Here is a 21010-nt window from a genome sequence, read left to right on the forward strand (position 1 = left end):
CGCCCCTCGCCCGACACCGCCCCGCCGGTGTTGCTCGCCGCCGCCGCCGTCACGCGAACCGAGCTAGCCGCCGGTTTTCTCGAAAAACCGTTCGGTTTTATTTCGAAACCGAGATGCGTTTTTTTAGATCAGTTTATTTTTTTCCGGTTTAACTAAATAGCGAACGCCCGTTCGTACGTTCGTTTTAACGAACTGTTTTCGTCGTTTAGCCGCAGACAGCGAAAGTTCGTTCGTTAGCCTGTTCGTCAGTTTTTCTTTTTCTCGGATTTTCCGCGATTATTTTCGGTCGCGATTTCTGATCCGATTTTCGTTTCAGTTTAACTTTTCACTCGTTTATCGGAATCAGGCGATTCAAGCGCCTAGAGTTTCATATCGAAACCCTCTTTCTGTTTAACCAACTCAAACAAGTTTTTGCTACTGTAAAATTTGACTTAGGTCCAGATTAGTAAACGAAGCTTGTTTCTTTCGCCGTTTGAGTTTCGTTGCTTCATTCGATTTGATTCTTTTTGCAAACCGGAGTTCTTAAGTTGAACTTTCTGGTTAGATCTCTTATTTTGAGTTTTATTCATGCACCCTTGCTTGATTGTTTATGTATGTATTGTTTATTTATGATAGAGTACCCGGAGTGCGAAGCGTGCTACTACGAGTCTCTAGGTTTTACGGATCATCAGCAAGGCAAGTAACACTTTGATCATACTTTTCATTACCCAGTTTTTATGCATTAGTTTCAACCCTCAAACAGTTGCGTGATTAGGATCTGATTAACATGTGGGTTTTGGGAAGTAGATGAGGTAGTACCTATTGCCCTATTTATATCAAACCATTGGGAGTTACTTCTACGTTTGCTTATATTGCTATGCTATGCTCATAGACGTGGATTGGGTTTGAGAGATTTCCATGACAGATGTGAGATTGTTACTTAATGGTTCAACTTAAGGTGGCTACTTAAATAAACAACTGGGTGGATTGAGGCACCTGGAGAAACCAGTGTTGCCTGTATTTTTGGATATCCCGGAGTACCCGTGTGATCATCCTATGGACCGCCACCCAGACTCAAAGGGATCATGAGATTATTCATGCTAGAAACTTCCGTGTGCAGCCACAAGCTATTATGGGCTCTAGCATAGTTGAGTAGGTTACATGATCTCTTGAAGAGGTGGGCTAGCAGATGTAGGGGAAAGTAGGTGTAACTGTCCACCCGGAGTAAAGAGTATTGTTTCTGAAAGACTGTGTCTCGGTCATCCGTTTCTCAAACACCATGTAGTGCGAGAAATCAAGCGGAGGCGATCGAGTCTTGTGGGGAATAGTGCGCAAACCTCTGCAGAGTGTACAATCTAATCATGGTTAGCCGTGTCCCCGGTTATGGACATCTTGAGTATCTAGTTCTTGGATTATCATGTGAATCTCATCATCATGTTACTTAATTTAATTTGATTTGGGTTAATCACGTTCTTAATTGGGATTGAGTTGGAGGTACCTTCTCAATGTTTAACAACCACCATGATAGTTAAATAAAATTTATTCCTTTATGGTAGGGAAAAATTGGCTTTTCGCAAAACTGTAACCATAGAGCTTTCCACCAGCCAAATATGCATGTAGTGATAGCATTATTCTGTTCATTACTCTCTATGTGTTACATTGCCAGCATATTCCATGTGCTGACCCGTTTTCGGGGTGCAACGTATCATGTTGCAGACTTTTCAGACGACGAGTAAGGAGCCTTAGGTCGTGGTCTTATACTCAGTGATGCCGTTGGAGTTGATGGACTCACTTTATCTTCCAAGCCTTCCGCTGTTATCGTTTTTAGATGGCCTTAAGCCATTTATTTGTATTGAGTTCTCTTGAACTATTCGATGTAATAAGTGTGTGATTGCTACTCTATTATAAATCCTTCAAAGTACTGTGCGTGTCAGCATTACCGATCCAGGGATGACACTGATGCACGGAGACTAGACTGTTTGAGGTCTGGTCGCTAAAGCAGACTCGCCATGAAATGTCCACACCGTATAATCTGGCATAAAACCCCTCTTCTGCAGGTGTTTGCCCATTGCACCCTCTGTCCACTTGTGCCAATTGTTGCACCCGGCACAGGGGCACCATGTTGTCCTCTGGCCATTTGCAAATGTGGCTCTCATAAACCCCTTGGTTTTTGTTAACCATTCAATGGTCATGTCTTGCTGACTAGTGTGACCGGTGTACATCCACGCACGATCAGTCATCTTGCCTAGCTACTGGACACATAAGAAATATATATATAAATCAGCATGTATATATTCATCGGTTAATGGAGTTTGTCACTTTTATTACGTCCATGCACCCTAGACGCTAATAGGTAAAGATAGGTCCTAATCCCACCCGAGTATGTGTAGATTGGGTTCGTTTTCCCATGCTCTGCTCCGGATCCGACGCAAAATTTCTCCGGCACCTCCCCGCTTTTCTCCTGATACATGTCTCGGCAATAAGCAGAGAGGACGTGTACCCGGAGAACAACAGGGAGGCACAGACAAAATTCTGCATCGGATCCGGAGCAGAGCATATGGGAAAACGAACCCAATCTACACATACTCGGGCTGTCCATGGATAACGTTGGACAATTCGAAAGAATCACGGTTATAAATATGCAAATGCATGCATATTTATAGATGTAACCATTTCGAACGGGAAACACATAGTGGTAACGCATACTGATGATTGAAGACACCTATAGCTAGCAAGTTTCATCGGCACGAAGATCGGAACAGAGCGTATGAAGGGGGGAGGAGGAGATGTCATTTGTGCTCACCCACGAACGCAGGGGCGGAGCTCGTCGAACACTAGACCCTCGCAGCGACGAGAAAACTGCACATTCAAATTGAAAGATGAGTAACATAGCAATTTTGTTTTTTCCGTAAACCTAACAAAATATTTACAATAGGACGAGCGTGTTGGGGGTTCCTCGGCATCGATGGAACCCTAAATAGCAAGTATCATCGGCGCAAGCTACATGTGGTGCTCGGCGTTGAACACTAGATCCACATCCCACAAGTGAAGCCGGTGCCCGGCGTCCCGCAACAATAGTTCTGGTGGCCGATGACAGTCGAACACCTTGGCGAATTTGTCTGGCAACCTTTGCGATGAGGATTAAAGGATTAAAGCCATGTTTTGAAAGTTCAAACAACCAAACCGACTTGAGTCAGTTTGTGATGCGGAGCATCCCACGGTCATCCCCACGGACCATCCTACATCTCCCAACACACCACGTGGACCGATGACACGAGCTCGTGCAAGAGCTATCGAAAACGAGGTTAACTCTCTCCTTGTTGAACTCCACTTTGACCCACTTGAGACATGGCTACTACCTCAAACGGAGATGCTTTGTGAGCTTAGGTACCAAGGAGAAGCTACGATGCAAGATGGTCATCAAGAGCATGAAGAGAACCTGCCCAGCCCAGAAATCCCGGTACAACTGCTCAACCACCACCCAACTACCGCCCAAGTTTCTGTGATCGAGCGGAACAAGGCCGGTATCGCCCCGGTTTATACCGGTAACAGCCAAAAGACTGGTACTACCGGCTAGACGACCGGTACAACCTGATGCAGAGCATCCGACGGACATCACCATGTCAAGAGTCCATTTGGCAAGTGACACGTGCGACATCTACTTCACATACATAAAGGTGAATCATCTCCTTTACACGTGCTCACTTGACCCCTTCGAGGATGGTATAATACTTGACACTTCTCCCGTGTGCATGCATAGGTATTGTCGGAACGCTACGGACGACGTGGAGGAGTGCAAGCGCCAAGGTACAACTACACAATCCGCTAGGGAAGCGTGGAAACGAAGACGGAAGAAGAGCTGCCAAAGAAGCTACAGCGAGCGGACGTCCAACCCACACCAGACGACCGGCCAGCGAGCGGCCTCCACCGGACGACCGGCGCCTGAAGCCCAGCCAACGCCAGCTACAACACCTCCCAGCGAGCGGACGTCCGGCTCCAACCAGACGACCGGTAATATTAACGGAAGTGCGAGCATCTACGGATGTCCGCTGTCCCGATCACAGAACACTTTTAGCGGACGACCGACGCCCTCCGGACGACCGGACCCCTGCGAGCGACCGGACGTCCGACGCCGACCGGACGTCCGACCCTGCCTGTGCGCAGCCAGGCCTTTGGCCTTGTATCTCTCTCCCACTTACCCCTTCGTGGCTTACACTATAAATAGACCTTCCCCTCATCCTTTCTAGGGTTAGCAAAGTGATAGCTCATTTGTATGTGAGCTTTGCTCCTACCTTCCTCTACTCTTGAGAGAGAGAGACTACTACTCCTTTGGAGGCGAAGACCTCCATCTAGGAGAAGATCCTGCGGGATATATCATCAAGACCCCCTCAAGGGCGGACCCCCTTCAAGACTTCCTCACGGAGATGAACTCTACCTTGTATCTTTCCCTTTGTTGTTCATGTACCTTGTGGATATTGTGTGTTTGATTGTCTAGTGGATGTGTGATTGGACTTATTCTTGAGTGTTTCCCCTTGTGTTTCCTCTCCGTTCTTCCCCGTGTTCTTCGTGTTCTTCGAGGGATCCCACTCCAATCATGAAAGATCGGCCTACACCGGGTTAGCCCCGTATCATATGGTATCATGAGCCATGTTCATCACGATTTCGGAGCCTCCCTGTTGTGTTTTCTAGCTTGATTTTGTTGTGTTCTTCCCCAATTTCGAAAATCCCCACCAAAATAGCCACAAACTTTTTTGTGATTTGTTGGTATGATTAAGTTTTGTTGGATTTGATCAATGGATTTGCTTGGTTTCGAGTGGATCTAGCATTTCCCCAAGTTTCCTCATCTTTCATCCACGAAATCTCCTCAATTTTGACCCCAAAATCTCCATTTTCCGCCCAAAATCGCGTCCCGAAACTCACATCTCGCGTTGACCCCGACCCACCGGATGACCAACGTTTTTACGGGCGTCCGGAGCCTCCCGAACGACCGGACGTCCGCATCTTTCCGGACGACCGGTGCCTCCCAATAGAACGAAATTAACGGATTTCCGTGCTTGACCGAACGGTCGGCGACCGGACATCCGTCCATTTACGGACGTCCGACACCATAGATATCAACTTCTGCTGATTTTTGTTATGTCCGTAACTAATTCATCCGAACTCTGATTTTGACGTTCTTTAGCTCGTTTTGAAGCTTTTGACATTCCCCATCCCACAAAAATACCACCAAAATCATTTGACTTCATCAAATTTTGTGAACTTTGGCATCTTTGCCTAGGGCTTCCACCACATCATCCGCTACACCACCACCGACTTCCGCAACCTAACCCTTTTTGTTCCCCATTGCATATGTGGTTGCTTGAGTAGTGATTCGAGTCTCCTAAGGTTGATTTGAGTCTCCTAAGGTGTTTTGGCTACTTAGGGACGGTTGTTTCTTCATCAATCACCACCACCACTTCCGCATAGGCTTGCCTACCATACACTTCCGCCACCCCAACTTAACCCAATTTTGTTTGAGTTGTGAGTTGTGTCTCCTAAGGTGTGTCGGCTACTTAGGGACGGTGATCTCCAACTCCGACTCGCATAACCCAATAACCCTCCACTTCCGCATTGCCTACTCGCATAACCCATCATTACATCACCACCGCTTTCCCGCTACCACCATTTAACATTTGACATTCGACATTTTGAGTTCATGGTTTTTCCGTTTCCTAAGATGTTTCGGCTAATTAGGAACGGTTCTACATCGAGTACACCGCCACTCATCATCACCACGAGGTTGTCAACATACATAAGGACGGTAACCTCGATGACACCTTTGTATATTCCCCTTGCCATTGCATTGATAACCCCGAGCCCATTTTGCGTTACTTGCCTATCGAGACTAGCCATTTGAGTATTGTTGGGCCACGTTACTTGTGCACATTAGAGATCATTGGTCTATACCTTCCATTACATACATACCATATCATCTTGGTATCATATCATCTCTTGTGTCACAAAGATTGTTCCTGCATACACACAATTGCTATCTTGGTTTGTGCATTTCGCAAAGTGGCCATACAAAAAAAAGAGAATAAGCTTTTAAGCAAAGAAAAAGAGAGCAAAGAGCTTGTAAGCAAGTGCCATAGCATCATACCACATTGCATATAAGATTTTCATATCTGATCATCTTGGATCAAACACCGGGAACCATACATATATAGCATACTTGGGATAGAAAGTTTATCCTTTTGCATCTTATAGGTTGTGCACAAGTGTCGTATCCGCCTATTGAGCAATCGTGCTAGCGTCTCTCTTGAGTTGTGCAACACGAGCGTTTTCCGTGGACTCCACATTTTGTGCTCATTCCTTGGTTGCATGACCCCATTTATCTATCCGTGTGTGCGTTTCCGTGTGCCATTCATTGCTATTGGTCTACTTGTTTCACTTGCGAATTTGTGAATCTCTTTCAACATTATTGACTCTTGCTAACATTTTGCATTAAATTTTTGTGCCACTATCCTCACCGAGCTACTCCATAAGCTTTAGTTTGTAGGTGTGAGTGAACAAGTCCGGTACCAATTCCATTATTCTTTCATCTCACATTGAGTGAAACGGGATACATCCTCAACTTTGGGAAAAGGTAACTTGGTATTGTTTATCTCATTTCCAACTCACCTCTACTCGAGTCTTGTGATGGATAGGCAAGGCATTTCACCCTCGGTCTACAACAACAACTCCGAGTTCGATGCCACGAACAACAACTTCGACGCCAAGATGCAAGCTCAAATGGAGGAGATCAAAGCCCTCATCAAGTCCTACAAGCGATCTTCCTCATCTTCGAGAAGACGCTCAAGTGCACATGCTTCCGAGCTACCATCTCCGGCAAGGTCACATCGGCATCGACACCATCACCAACTAGAACGTGAAGGTCAAGACCTCAACACCAACAACCGCTCAACGACTTCACCATCTCCCTTGGCATCTTCGCCAAGCGACTTCAAGGCATCTTCGCCTACGGACATAGGACATCTTCACCCACAAGCACCTCAAGAGAAGCTCCCCAAGCTCAAGTCCGCGACTTCCACGAGCTACTACGACCTCGACACCGACCATGCGATTCCTTTCTATGGGACTCAAGAACCCGAAGAGTATCTCGAGTGGGAGCGCCTAAAGGACGACTACCTCAACCTACATCAAGTTCCCCCCGAAGATCAAGTGATGTGCGCCACAACGAACTTCCACGACTACGCATCGGCATGGTGGCTTCACAGACCTTCGGAAAGCTACGACATGAGTTGGCCCAAGACGAAGAGTGCTTTGCGGCGAGAGTTCGTGCCTCCAACCTACACGGAACAACTTCTACGCCAATTGGAGAACACCACCCAAGGTTCCAAGTCCATCGACGAGTACTTCAAGGAGATGAAGAAAGCCTTGCGACGAGCCGGCGTGGACGACCCCATGTCGCTGAAGTTCCACTTCATGATGGGATTGAACAACGACATCTCCAAGACTATGTTCCTCGAGAACTACAAGTCCCTCGACGACTACTACATGGGTGCTCTCAAGGCAGAACAAGAACTCATGAAGGCCAAGGCTTCTCCACTCCAAGCACACTTCTCGAAGACCAAGCTCTACGACAATGAGCATGAGTCTAGTACCACCATGATGTCCAAGCCCGATGAGCGCCAAGACGATGCTCCCAAGTTCGACTTCACCGCCATCCCTCTTTGTGGCATTGATGGTGCCGAGTCTACTTTGACTCTTTTTCAAGACGGTGCGGCGACGACTACGACTATGGATTATGCTTCCATCTTTGGAGGCGATAGTGATGATGTGCCATCTTCGGCCTTCATCCACGGCGACGATGACGAGATAGTTGAGCATGGGATTTTCCCTTCGACCACGGCGACATATGATGACTTGAGTGACTTGTGCCACCATATTGAGAGTGAGAGTGAGTTCACCACTAGCCCCATCTATGATGAGTTACCCTAATTCCCATGTGAGGGGAGCCACAAACCCCACCACTTGAGTGAGATGAGTGACTCCATATGTGAGTTTGAGTGCACCTATTTTGAGGAAGTGAGTGAACCACCACATAGAGAGAGTGAGATAGTTGATAGGTGTCGTGAGGCCATTTGCATTTTTAACAACTTGACCTCTACCTCTATTGTGTCTTCTCATTTGGTGCTAGGTCCCATATATGATGACGCGCCGATTCACAACGACTACATCCTTCCTTTGGACAAGATGGTGGCCATGGTGGAATATGATGCACCCCCACATGGTTCCATCAAGACGATGAAGATGACCACGATTTGGTCTTTCCCACCTCACCTACAACACTTGAGTGGAATGACAAAGTAACATAGGTGAAGGTGATGCTCTCGTCCCACTAGTGGACATTCGTGACATTGATTGCTTGCATGATGTTGATCCCCCTATTGACATGCTTCATGCTAGTATGATTTCCCCATGCAATGATTTACCCATTTATGATGAGTATGATGATTTCCATGTGGAGTCTATTAGTTGTGATGCTATGTTACATAGGATTTCTTGTGATAATTCTCTCGGTCACATCATGTTTGACAATCCGCTTGACTATGCATGAGATCCATCATATGTCATATTTGCAATGTCATCGTAGTGACTATGCATATGCCATCAACATAAACCCAATTTGCACATATGGCATAGATGACAAGCCCATGGTTATTGGCATTTGTTTCTCTTGTGATGATATTGACATGCTCCCTTTGCATCATTTATCTACTATACCATGCCATGACCACCTAGCATCGGATATGCATTGTTTTGGATGTTGTCCATTTTCTCCATATGATGTTTCCAATATTGCTCATGAGGAGACCCCTATAGTTTCCTCATGCATTTTAGGAGATTTTGATTCATCCTATCCATTGCATGATCCCAATACTTGTGTGCACAATATGCTCCCCATGAATGAAAATGCTATTGATGTGCCATATACTTGTATGCTAAATTTGCATCACCATCGTGTTATACACAATAACGATTCTTTCATGATGGATGACATGTTCTTATACCATGCATCAAATTTCTTTGAGCGATGCTTATCTTGTGCTAACTCACACATGCACATACACATCATGATGGATGATGTGTACATTTACCACACACACAATTTCTCTCGGTTGTGTATTTGTTGTGTAAGTACCCATGAATACTTGTCAACCTCGCAATCCCACGAGTTGACAAAACGAGCTCTAGAGAGCAATGATGACTTGGGATCCCATGAATTGTTTGTCCTTATAGTCGCCTTATTTTCTTGAATTTACAACCAAATGGGATTCCCCGGATCATAGAGCATGTGCAGAATGCAATATTTGTTCTTACCAGGCGAAGTAATGTTGATACTCACCATAATCTCCTGGATTTCCTTCCAAAGGAGTGCCAATGGGTTCAGAAACTTGTCTGAAAAGCAGCGGCAAATGATGTTCTTTGACTTTCAGGGGAAAAAGTCCTGCCTAAGTGCCGAATTTGAGGGTCCTTCAGGCCTTCTGTGCAAGCCGGAAGTGTTTTCTAGATTCCCACGCTCGTCGCAAGCATTTTGAGTAATTTTGGGTCCGAAACGGGCTCCGAATGACCAAATTATGACCGTTTTTGTGAACACCGGTCCTTTATATGGTAGTCCTTGAAAGAACTTCATTTTCTCGTGGCGCGTTCTCGCACGCCGCCCCAAAATTTTGTGTTCTCCATAGTGGAGATATTGTTTCCACATATATATTGACCGATGCCAGGAATGCCCTCCTATTATTGGTTCTCACTCACGTACGTTACAGCATGCCACACGGCAAAAACAAGGAGAATAAGGCTTATATTCGCCTTATTTTTGTGAATTTACAACCAACTGGGATTCCCTGGATCATAGAGCATGTGGAGAATGCAACTTTTGTCCTTACCAAGCAGACTAATGTTTATACTCAGCATAATCTCTTGGATTTCCTTCCAAAGGAGTGATGATGGGTTCAGAAACTTGTCTGAAAAGCAGCGGCAAATGATGTTCTTTGACTTTCAGGGGCAAAGAGTCCAGCTTAGGGGCTGAATTTGAGGGTCCTCCGGGCCTCCTGCACAAGCCGGAAATATTTCCTTGTTTCCCATGCTCGTCGCGAGCATTTTGAGTAGTTGTGCGTCCGGAATGGACTCCGAATGGCAAGTTATGACCGTTTTAGTGAACACGGGTCCTTTATATGCTAGTCGTTGAAAGAATTTCATTTTCTCTTGACGCGTTCCGGCGCGCCACCCCAAAATTTTGTGTCCTCCATAGTGGAGATATTCTTTCCACATATATGTTGACGGATTCCAAGAATGCCCTCCTATTATTGGTTGTCACACACATACGTTACGGCATGCCACACGACAAAAACAAGGAGAATAAGGCTTATAGTCGCCTTATTTTCTTGAATTTACAACCAAATGGGATTCCCCAGATCATATAGCATGTGCGGAATGCAACTTTTGTCCTTACCAGGCGGACTAATGTTGTTACTCACCATAATCTCTTGGATTTCCTTCCAAAGGAGTGCCAATGGGTTCAGAAACTTGTCTGAAAAGCAGCGACAAATGATGTTCTCTCACTTTCTGGGCCAAAAAGTCCAGCTTAGGAGTTGAATTTGCGGGTCCTATGGGCCTCCTGCGCAAGCCGGAAGTATTTTCTAGATTCCCACGCTCGCCGCGAGAATTTTGAGTACTTGTGTGTCCAAAATAGACTCTGAATGACAAAGTTATGACCGTTTTAGTGGACACCGGTCCTTTATATGGCAATCTTTGAAAGAATTTCAGTTTGTTGCGATGCATTCTGGCGCGCCACCCCAAAATTTTGTGTCCTTCATAGTGGAGATATTGTTTCCACATATATGTTGACCGATGCCAGGAATGCCCTCTTATTATTGGTTGTCACACATGTACGTTACGGCATGCCACACGACAGAAACAAGGAGAATAAGGCTTATAGTTGCCTTATCTTCTTGAATTTACAACCAAATGGGATTCCCCGGATCATAGAGCATTGCAGAACGCAATATTTGTCCTTACCAGGCGGAGTAATGTTGATACTCACCATAATCTCCTGGATTTCCTTCCAAAGGAGTGCCAATGGGTTCAGAAACTTGTCTGAAAAGCAGCGGCAAATGATGTTCTTTGACTTTCAGGGGAAAAAAGTCCTGCCTAAGTGCCGAATTTGAGGGTCCTTCAGGCCTTCTGTGCAAGCCGGAAGTGTTTTCTAGATTCCCACGCTCGTCGCAAGCATTTTGAGTACTTTTGGGTCCGAAACGGACTCCGAATGACCAAGTTATGACCGTTTTTGTGAACACCGGTCCTTTATATGGTAGTCCTTGAAAGAACTTCATTTTCTCGTGGCGCGTTCTCGCACGCCGCCCCAAAATTTTGTGTTCTCCATATGGAGATATTGTTTCCACATATATATTGACCGATTCCAGGAATGCCCTCCTATTATTCATTGTCACTCACGTACGTTACAGCATGCCACACGACAAAAACAAGGAGAATAAGGCTTATATTCGCCTTATTTTTGTGAATTTACAACCAAATGGGATTCCCTGGATCATAGAGCATGTGGAGAATGCAACTTTTGTCCTTACCAAGTGGACTAATGTTTATACTTAGCATAATCTCTTGGATTTCCTTCCAAAGGAGTGACGATGGGTTCAGAAACTTGCCTGAAAAGCAGCGACAAATGATGTTCTTTGACTTTCAGGGGCAAAGAGTCCAGCTTAGGGGCTGAATTTGAGGGTCCTCCGGGCCTCCTGCACAAGCCGGAAATATTTTCTTGTTTCCCATGCTCGTGCGAGCATTTTGAGTAATTCTGCATCCGGAATGGACTCCGAATGCCAAGTTATGACCGTTTTAGTGAACACGGGTCCTTTATATGCTAGTCGTTGAAAGAATTTCATTTTCTCTTGATGCGTTCTGGCGTGCCACCCCAAAATTTTATACTCACCATAATCTCTCGGATTTCCATCCAAAGGAGTGCCAATAGGTTCAGAAACTTATCTGAAAAGCAGTGGAAATGATGTTCTTTGACTTTCAGGGGCAAAAAGTCCAGCTTATGGGCCGAATTTGAGGGCCCTCTGAGCCTCCTACACAACCGGAAGTATTTTCTAGATTATCACGCTTGTCTCGAGCATTTTGAGTACTTGTGGGTTCGAAACGGACTCCGAATGACCAAGTTATGACCGTTTTTGTGAACACCGGTCCTTTATATCGCAGTCCTTGAAAGAACTTCATTTTCTCATGCCAAGTTCTAGCACGCCGCCCCACACTTTTGTGTCCTTCGTAGTGGAGATATTGTTTCCACATATATATTGACCGATGCCAGGAATGCCCTCCTATTATTAGCTGTCTCCCACGTACGTTAGGGCATGCCACACGGCAAAAACATGGAGAATAAGGCTTATAGTCGCGTTATTTTCCTGAATTTACAACCAAATCGGATTGCCCCGATCATAGAGCATGTGCAGAATGCAAGGTTTGTCCTTACCAGGTGGACTAATGTTGATACTCACTTCAAAAGGAGTGACAATGCTCTACAAGAAAATACACTTCCGTGATGATACGTGTTTGTCACAGTAGGTCGCATTTTTTGTCATGCATGTACATCCATGACGATTTTATGACAGAATCAAGATAGTCATACCTGTGGTGTCGTGTAAGTGTTCCATGGCATTACTAAAATTATCATCACGGAAGTGTCCACTTCCATGACGATAAATCGCGCGTCACAGAAGTGCTTTCGTCAGGGGTGACCGACACGTGGCATCCACCGTAACGGAACGTCGTTAAGTTATCGGGTCCGGTTTTGGATCAGATAACCCGTTAACAGCCGGGACCAATGGGAAATTTCCACGTGTAAAATTCTGATTGGCCGGAGGGAACACCTGTCAGCTCGTCAGTGGGCCAGATGTCGCTCGTCCATTGGAGGAGACATGCCTACGATACGTCGACACGTGGCTGGGCCCAACAGAGGCCCATATAGGTTAAAAAGGCCGGCCCAGTCAAAGGCCTGTAGTACTTACTCAGGTACTAGTGGGCCAGCCCAATAACGCCCTGCTTAATAAAGGCCCATTTACGGGCCGAAGCCAGATCTGGCCCGTTAATTGTTCGCCGAATATTTGGGCCCATTTACGGCACGAAGCCAGATCTGGCCCGTTAATTGTTAGCCGAATATTTGGGCCTGATTACAGCCCAGTGACTTTCGGCCTGTTAGAGGCCCGATGTAGACATGGGCCCATTTCAGCCCGGTGTGACTTTCGGCCTGGGAATGGCCCGTGCTGCCCATGGGCCATATATGGTCCGACGGGACATCGGGCCCACTAACGGCCCATGATAAAGGTGGCAACACTTAAGCCCAACGTGACTTTGGGCCTATTAAAGGCCTGTCGCATAATTCGGCCTGTTGATGTCTATACTAAGCTTTCAGGCTTTAAAGGCCCATGATATCAGTGGGCCAACTAAGGCCCGAGATATGTTTCGGCCTGGTAACTGCCCGTGATATAACTGGGCCCAAAAAGGCCCGGTCTACATTTCAGCCTGCCGAAGGCCCGTCGACGACTAGTGAAAATTGAGGCCCAACATGCATTTCATCCTACTAAAGGCCCATGGTTTCATCTGGGCCGTAACAGGCCAGTACAATATTCATCCTGTTAATGGCCCAACACTACCTGGGCCAAACTAAGCGCTGGGTCCACAAAAGGCCCAACTAAAATATAGGTCGGTGTAAGTTGTGGGCCTCGCGCAAAGTGTGAAGGCCCCAATCATTCGGGCCCAAGAAAGATGCAGGCCGGCCCAATTGTGGCCCGCTAAAAACCAGGCCCGTTAGAGGCGAATGTTTCGGCCCGGTCGACTACATCTGATTTTTTCAGATAGCGAATGATGGCAGTAACTAGTAGGAATTAAGAACAAACCTACTCTATACAATAAAGAAATTATGGCATAGTAACTAAGAATAAACCTACACTATACAATAAAGGATTTATGGTATATTACATCCACTGGGCATCGAAGTTCGCCGCCAGTGATCATAAAGCGCAACGAAGAAGCAGATTACAAAAACTGGGCACCATTGCAGCGTAACAAAATAATACTGAACCGAGACTACTTCCAAGACAGTTCAAGAAAGGTTAGCCTTGCGCGGGAACTGTTGCGCAAGCTGCTGAGCAAGGCTGTGAGACTGACCTAGCATGTCGGTCATAGCTTCCAAGTGTAGCTGTTTAGCGATGAGGTTCTCATTAGTGTTCTCTGCAATCTTTCTTAGAGATAGGACTTCAAGTCGAAGTTGAGTTGCAGAATGCCTTCCTGCTAGAACTTGGGACTGAAGAAGTCGAACTGATTCAGACAACAAATTCTGTGAGCTTGTCCGACTGCTAGTCTCAAGCAACTTGAACACTGCATCAAGATAAGACTTTGGGATTGTCTCGCTATCTTCAAGATGTTTTGCCTTCTTTGCTGCAATATATGTTGGGTTTGTCTCACAGCCTTCAGCAGACTTGTGCATGCCATCAGGCATATCACCCTGAAACAAAGCAGAGACATGACAGGTTTTGCGCGTGTATAAACAAAGATTATAACTGTGCTGTCAATTCCATCCAATTTCAAATTAGAAAATAAAGAGTAAGTTCAAAATATCAATAGCATAATTTGGCATTGTTCATAATGCGGGGAGCTTCACCACACTACTAGATTACTATGTCAACATAACAAGCATAGATGAAGGGCAAAGAAAATCATTGTATCTATTTTGGTTAATGTGCATGGCATGTTGTTCATATCATCAGCTATATCAGTAAGATAAAACAGGAGATGACAAGGTGCAAACGTGGGCTGCTTCACCACACACTGGATTATAGATCCACAAAAACAAGCATACATATAGGGAGTATTGAGTAATGTGCATGGTATGAATAAGGAATTTGGTTTTACAAGTAAAACTTAGAACTTACGGTTCTTGCGAACATGTATTTTGGTAGAAATAGCAAACTAAACAGCAGTAAACGATAGGGAGTATGAGCAAATTAAACAGCAGTTGAGGATAAAGTCTTTAGAAGGACTGACTTACATTAACAGTTAACACCGACTTTATAATGCCCTTCTCCATGTCAAGGGAAGGATAACTCAAGAATTTCAGCACATAATCTTCTTCATAAGCATTGCTTGTACTCTACATTTTGTAGAGAGTAATTATAGATATGATAATACTGGAAGGGATAGAGGATAATGAAGATAAGATGCAGATTCATGCTACATAATCAACTACCAATCCCTGGAAGTACAAGCGTTACAGGACAAAATGTACTGACAAGAGCAATGGGCTACACATCTGCACTGGCATTGTCTGTGTATTCTACTTTTTGGTAAGATTAAATATAGATCTAATCTTTTTTAGTAAATGGTGGGCGAGGGAGATAAGATACAGAATGCTACACAATGAACCAATCCCTCTTCCCATAACACAAGAGTGTTTTGAACACTGGTGTACTGTACAAAACGTTCTTATATTATGGGACGGAGGGAGTAGCTGATAATGTAAGTACAGTGATAGACGACGTTTAGTCCTTACAAGAGGACTGCAGAGCTAAACCTCTTCAAAAGCACTGGGTTGATTCTAAATTTATGTAAGAGTCCATACGGATCTTATAATGTCCACCAAATGGACGATAACGAGGCTAACATGTGCAGTGATGCTACATAATCAAACAGCTATGAAAGTAAGTATGGTCATACAGGGCAAGAGGTACTCACAAGAGCAATGCAGTGTGCAGTATAGTTGCGAGATTCTGTGGTCCCTTGAGAATGAATGTTCTTCTGCTAACAGTTTTCGTACAAGTGAGACATTAAGGCAAATGCAGAAATGTAGTTCAAATTGTGATGTGATATCATAGACAGTACCCTATGCTGCAGCCGAGACCAATGTGTAACAAGATTATTCCAGTCACCGTCGGATAAATGTAGCACCGGAGACTTTACAGAAATTTCGTTTAGAGGCTTGCCATCAAAGTGCGCTTGCCTCAAGTAGGAACGATACTTCATCAATGAGTGCTTGAAAAGCGCAACCGACCCTTGCTCGTCTTCACAATCCAGTTTGGTCCTCGCCTATTTAAAAGAATGAAATCTTGTGTCTTCTGTCAGCAGAAACATATGCAGTAATGACCATGAATAACAGTAGTACATTACTTACTCGTAAGTTGCGGAGGAAGACTGGAAATTGTTCTGTGTCTGCGGTATAATCTTTCCATGAAGGAAAGATGCGCACAAAGTTCCTGACAACAATATAAGCTGCATCTTCTAAACTGGGAAGAAATGGAACAGGGGTCCTATTTGCTGCAATTGGGGCTCTCTCTGGTTCGAAAAGGGATTTGGCAACTGGATTTGGTGTACTCTTTGCTGGAATGGGGGTTTTGCATCGTAGAGCTGGTGCTATGTCAACTGGCATAATTGCTGCAGCTGGGGTCTGCTGAGTTGGGGCATCAGAAATGACCAGTGTAGGGCTAGAGTCTGCTAGAGTTGGGGTGTTTTGTGGGTCAGGTGATATTGCAACTACACCTAATGGGCTATTTGATTTATCAGGTGCCACTACCTTTTCCAAATACTTTGCTTGTGCTCCTCCACGATCAGCAATCGCCCTCTTCCTTTTGAACGTCTGATACACAAGAGCAGCATTTGAATGGATAAATATGGTATGATGACAGATGGAATATGTACTGAAAATGGATAGGCAGGGCGTATTCACATACACGATGTGTAAACTAAGCTAATGGCAGTTCAACAAAGTAGAAGCAATGCAAAGCATCAGTTGCAAGATATGTGCAACCAATATAACCTTGGAAAGTTAGAGCAAGCACCTTGATGGGTGAATAAGATAGGGCATCTTCCTCTGACTCCTCCACTAGGGAGCTACATTGACTTAGGTCTCCCTCTAGCTCAGAATCACTGTTAGGATCATATTCTGAGCATGAATCTGTAGGTGGAGAGCGTTTGCATTGCATTGCATCCAGACTTGATTTCAATCCCTTAATGCCAAGTTTGACAGCCATGGCATTGTTCTGCTTTATTCTTTTCATGCGCACAAGCTCATAATCATTATGATGTTGTTCAGAATCTGAGATTCATGAAAACATAAAAAGTAGTCAGATTAACTATGGAATGCATTGCGGATTCAACTCGAAGAGTGTCTCCCTATAAACCCCTGCATATGCAAAGTTCACCCCCAACCGTGCTGACCAGACCACACACAGAAATACAAACCCCTTATGTCTCTATAACAGGCAGACACACATTTCAAAACTGAAGTAGGAACTTTAGAATCATATGAAATTCGTATTTGAACAAATAAACTAAGGAAATATGAGTGGCATAATGTTTAGCTTCAAGGGTGGAGTGTTGGTAGTGCGACACAACGCAAGTAGGCAGATTGTATTCCATGTAAAAGATCGAAGCCTATGTAAAAGCTGGAAATGACACTTTCTTTCTATACAATGCAGTGTTCATTGCCCACACATGATGGAAGAGATCACATAGAGAAATACTATTCACTCATGTCTACGGTTCCAGTATTAAGAAACAGGGTGGTCCACCCTAAAAGAATATTGACAACAAATATGACAAGGCAAGCATAGATGTAGTGAATCAATCATTTACTTGTGAGCTTACTAGGACAAGTATGCAGAATTGTAACTGCAGTAAGAGACCGTCCAAAATCTGAATCAAGAAGTTTGTCTAGCACTTATTATTTGCAACTAATCGACGTGAATAATTGGATATTATATCAAATGAGTAAGAAAGACAAGTAAAATTGTCGACAAACCTGGCTTGCAGTAGTAATCTGGGTCAATGTCACTACGACCAACAATCCAAAATGACTAGTGTATGTTCCTAGGACCGGAATTTTGAAAACCCTGTGAACTTTACAGGTACTAAAGATTACCGAAATACATCTGAACCATTAAGTGTAGGTAGCACTGAGCACACAACAAACCCTAATGACAGTCCTGCCTAATGAGTAATGAATCAATTAGAAAATGGGTGATGAGGAGTGGCTGCTGAGTGTTGAGGACGTATCTCAGGATAAATCGGGTTGGCTTAGTGGGTGTTGCACGCCTGAGCCCTGAACAAACTAGGAAGGTAGGCACGGCGGCGTGCCCGGGCAGCGGTGACGCTGTTGGGCGAGCGGCTCCTGACCTCCTGTTAGTCCGGCGTCTCCGTCATGCCGTCCGGGGATGGCAAGTCGCCGGCGAGGCAGGTGACTGGGGGCGAGTAGAGATCAGAAGCGCACAGCAGAACATAGGGGAATCGGGGCCTGGGACGACCCAAAATCCTAGGGTAGGCCGGCCCACCGTGGGCACCCTATAGAGATACACACCCGAGCGGCGAACATGCATTTTTGAAACTAATTTAGGAACATTTAGCTGACCAATTAAACGACTCTGTTTTAATAATATCATATTCGTATTTGAAGAACTAAGCTTGTTTAGCTTGATGGGGTGGAGTAGTGCTATTATGACACGAAGCACGTATTCTGATCATATAGTGATCATAAAAGGGGGAAACTCTAAGCATATTTTTTTAGCAAAAGAGGGTTTCCCCTCCGATTTCTATTAAAGGAACCACCACGGAACCAACATGATCAATTAAACCGTATTATGACTGTGCCATGGCAGATTTGAAGCTGCAAACCGGAGAAATGATATTTAGCAGCCATTGTTTGCTTCGAACTAAGAACTAAATTCTAATAGCTGAAAAGAAAGTAGAGTAACCAAGTTAAGATCTATTTTCTGGTTGAGATCAAAAAGTTGAGGAGATATGAAGTACCACCTCTCTTGCGGCGCCGTGTAGGCATCGGGGGTGCGATGGCTGTTGGTGGCGTTGAAGCAGATCTGCGATGGTAGACGGGTGCATCGCGGGATAAGTCCCGTTGCGGTGGAAGAGAAGGTCGTGTGAGCGGCCCCGGCAAAGGGGACGACAGCGCCGATGAAGCGAGAGGACGTGATGCAAGGCTCTTGGTCCGTCGCCGTGGATGAGAAACGTCCATCTCTAGCAGTGGACGACGCGGTCTTGGTAGGTGCTCCGGCATGGTGGAGGACGGTGGCGATGGATGTGGTGGAGGACGACGGCGATGGATGGGGTGGAGGACGGCGGTGATGGATGGGGTGGCGGACGGAGGCTGGTGTGGGGATGGTGTTCTAGCGCGGACGGTGTATGAATGGGAAAATGGAGGGAGAGGTACGGGGAACCATGTTTTTGGGACGCGCCTGTCTAAAATATGGGAAAGTTACGAACTTAGCCCCCGTTTAAAATTTGGACGTCTCGTCGGTTGGGGATACGACGGTAATCTCGCATCTCGCCAATATTTTCCCAGAGCGATTTCGGGCGAGGAGAGGGTAGTTGGCGCCCATGGTTGGCGCCCATGGTGTATGAATAGGGCTGACAGGTAGGGCGGTTGTGTCACGTCTGAGTGAAGTTACAAACCTACCCCTATTGAAAATATTTGCCTACATCGATTTCGGCCGAGTCGAGTTTTTTTTGCTGCCCACCGTGTATGAATGGGGAAATGGAGGGAGAAACAAAGGTCTTTCAGACGAGCTTGAATCAAGTGTGTTTTGCCGCCCATGTGTGGCGCCCACCGTGTCGGAATGGGCTCAGAGGCGGTCGTGTCACGTCTAATTGAAGTTACTAACCTACCCCTATTTAGAGCAATGGAAATCGGGCTGATGGATTGTCCGTGTAATGGGTAGACAATAATTTCCATCTCCCAAACACTTGGCTTCGGGCAGCCGACGTGGGAGTGGACATTTTGCCGCTTCTTTCGAATTTTGGGACAATAAGCATCCACGTTTACCCTGGCAACTAAATTCAAATCCATTTTGTATTCCTATACGAATCTTTATAAACCATTCTATGTGTTATTATATATCTTCAAAAGGACGACAAAGATGTATTCCACTGTCATATATGAATATGGTTTACAAATGCCGATACTCAAATTCAGAAGCTAGAATCCAGTTTAAGGTGAATTCGAATATTTGGAACACTTCATGTCCAACTCAAATGTCACACGCAGCATAATGTGTACTCCCATTTAGATATGTACACAAGCGATGTATCAAGATTCAAATACAGAGTCAATCAACCAAGAATGTACAGAACTAACAGACATATAAACACCTATAGAGTATATGGATCAATAATATCAACTAACATACATAAGCCAGGCCGCTGTACTTTTTTTGCTACAACGGCATCCTTTTTTTAGCCAAGCTACTACAGCATCTTGGCCCTTTCCGATGCGTGCCACTTATGGTCCATCTATACTACTATTATTGTTGAATGCACATTCAGCCCGATTGGCATATGTGTAGGTCTGGCACAGCAATCAAAATGAAATGTCTCCGAGTCTTAACAATTAATACAGACTTGTGCTCAAATAAAATTACAACCAAAAAACAAAAAACAATTATTACATGATCTCTAAAACAAATGGTTTGATTGATTACATGAACAAACAACACAAAGGTTATTCAACGATGGAAAGAACATTTCAGCTATGATTTACCAAGTGGGAATTTAATTTCCTTTTTTCATTCAGGACCTTAACAATGTGGTCAGTCTCAGCTTGCTTCGTTTTGAAATCCACCAATTATTTAATGGTTGTCTTGAGTACTACTTGTGATTGTGTTGTTTGCTTCCTCAACATGTCAACTTCATCTCTAAGTGCAGAAGCAGAATCTCTTTCTACCACTAGTTTAGCCTCTAGAGCACCAGCAGTTGGCAATTCATAATTCACGATTGGGCCGGTGCCACTGTTGTGGGATGATACAATGTCCATGGGGACCTCGCTCTTTGATCTTGGGCTAACCTGTTTTGCCATTAAAGTTCTGATTGGATTCAGAAAAGTTGAAGTTAGCAAAACATCTCAACTGGGAGTTATAACAGCAAACCAGTTAAACAAACAAGGAATTAAAGAGTTTCAATTGGATGCTGAAAAGTAGTTATT

The sequence above is a fragment of the Triticum aestivum genome, chromosome 3D (genome assembly GCF_018294505.1).
Source record: "Triticum aestivum cultivar Chinese Spring chromosome 3D, IWGSC CS RefSeq v2.1, whole genome shotgun sequence".
Lineage (NCBI taxonomy): Eukaryota > Viridiplantae > Streptophyta > Magnoliopsida > Poales > Poaceae > Triticum > Triticum aestivum.